This window comes from Mustela nigripes, chromosome 1 (genome assembly GCF_022355385.1).
Source record: "Mustela nigripes isolate SB6536 chromosome 1, MUSNIG.SB6536, whole genome shotgun sequence".
Classification (NCBI taxonomy): Eukaryota; Metazoa; Chordata; class Mammalia; order Carnivora; family Mustelidae; genus Mustela; species Mustela nigripes.
Window position 1 is genome coordinate 144,835,838 of NC_081557.1, and position 2,403 is coordinate 144,838,240.

The 2,403-nt window shown below is 39.1% G+C and overlaps 1 pseudogene; it reads left to right on the plus strand.

Annotated features, from left to right (window-relative positions):
- Nucleotides 1-642: 642 nt before the first annotated feature.
- On the plus strand, nucleotides 643-1,048 carry LOC132013819 (large ribosomal subunit protein mL64-like; annotated as a pseudogene).
- Nucleotides 1,049-2,403: the final 1,355 nt, after the last annotated feature.

The following is a 2,403-nucleotide window of genomic DNA, read 5'->3' on the forward strand; positions in this document are numbered from 1 at the left end:
CCACATTATTTAGCTACAGCACACTCTTTTCTTTTTACATATTTATCCAGAAACTTTGGTGGAAGAAAATTTAGAAAAATTTATAAATTCCCTTGAGGAAGAATGTAAACTCAATGAGCTTCAGATGTTGAAAATCTATTTCCCGAGGGCATCATAAGTGGGAGGAAAATAAGCAGGAATAGTTTAAAGTATGAAAGTGTCGCAGAATTATAAAAATAATAATATAATTCTAAGAATGAATGTCCATTTTGCTGTTTTACCTGAATTTACTAGGCTGAAGTGATACTAGTTGAACTAATGGTAAGGGTAAAGAATAACCTTGATTTTATAAGAGCAGCTAATTATTAATCATCACAGATATAGCAATAGGCATGAACAAAAAGAGTAAATCATATCAGAAATGTGAAAATCTTCCATGAAGGCTGGAGTTATTTCTTCCTTATAGTAAATCCACAGCTCATTACCTTGCAAGTAGTAGGTACTTATTTAATTGTTGTTGAATAAGTTCGCTAATAAATAAAAGCAGAAATTATATGGTATTATGGTTCAACCAAATGTCATGTAATAGCGATACTTCTGGTAATGCAGAAAAATTTCACTATTTTTAAAAGACTTTTTATTTATTTATTTGACAGAGCAGCCATGCAGGAGTCGCTGTGGGTGCAGCAGCTGGCGGAGGAGCAGAAGCGCTAGGCCAGGGAGCAGCTCATTGCAAAGAGAATGGCCAAGATGCCACAGATGATTGAGAACTGGCTGCGGCAGCAGCAGGAGCGCAGGGAAAAGGAGCAGGCCGACAAGGAGCGGCCGGCCCGACTGCAGGCTGAGGCCCAGGAAGGCCTGGGCTACCATGTGGACCCGAGGAGTGTCCGCTTCCAGGAGTTGCTGCAGGACCTGGAGAAGCAGCAGCGCAAACGCCTCAAGGAGGAGAAACAAAGACAGAAGAAGGAGGCACGAGCTGCTGTACTGGCTGCTGCTGCGGCCCAAGACTCCGAAGCCTCGGTGGCACCCAGTTCCTGAGCTAGCCTCTCCCAATAAAATCTGCTGCCCGACAGCCACCCTCCCCCCCCCAAAAAAGCGGGGGTGGGGGTGCGATCAGGCTCACCGCTGATGTGGGGCTGGATCCCAGGACCCTGGGATCATGACCTGAGCCGAAGGCAGAGGCTTTAACCCACTGAGCCACCCAGGTGCCCCAAATTTCACTATTTTTAATTGGTTTTTCCATCAAAGTAGAAACATATATACAGGCACCCCCAAATAAAAAATGAAAGAAATAAGAGTTTAGCCATAAACTCATTTTGTTTGTTTAGCCATAAACTAATTTGTTTGTTAAACAAATAAAACTTTACCTTTGATTCAATCAGAGCAGTCATCTTCAGTATTTCTGTATTCATAGCCATGGAAGCAGAGCTTACGGATCAATAGCCATCAAGCTGTCTGACTTCTTTTTTTTTTTTTTTTTTAAAGATTTTATTTATTTATTTGACAGAAATCACAAGTAGACAGAGAGGCAGGCAGAGAGGGAGAGAGGGAAGCAGGCTCCCTGCTGAGCAGAGAGCCCGATGTGGGACTCGATCCCAGGACCCTGAGATCATGACCTGAGCCCAAGGCAGCGGTTTAACCCACTGAGCCACCCAGGCGCCCGCTGTCTGACTTCTTAGTTTGAATTTTAACATATACATAAATGCTGACCATAAAATTCAGTAACATAAATGTGCAAATGTCACAGATAAGGACCTTCAGATTCCCCCCTAAAAATACTTTGGGACATATAATTTCGGTACTTCGTTTTTAAACATTTGAGCGCACTATTTTTAAATGCATATTTAAACATAATGTTTTAAAATATTTATTAATCACAGTGATATCATTTAGGAAACCACAGCCTAGAAAAACCCACTGAGTCTTTCTCTGAAAGAAAATTCTGATATTTTAGTTCTTTATGACACTATCTTTTCAAAATACCTTTAAACATTTTGAGTATCATATTCAAATTTTATGAAAATATATCTACTTATTTACTTGAATCTGAATTATTTAGTGGGGGAAGATATATTATAAGAAAGTTTTGTTTGTTTTTATTTTAGAAACTGGATGTCCTAGAAACTGTTAAAAGAAGGTTATGACTCGCTGTGACATCTGACACTCCACTGATCAGTAGGATTAATTTGACTAACTTGCTTGGTTAAATCAAAATACATGTGGTTTGTATCACATAATCCTGCTGTGAACACTTAGTCTTAAAAAATACTTGGCTTCCACATATCCTGTTTTGGGGAAGAATTATTTTACTTTTTATAATTATATCATAATATCCACCCACCACACACACAGTATTGGTTTTTGTCATTTTCTACAGAAAGGTTTTTTTTCCCCCTCCATCTTAAATTTTAAATTAATTATATC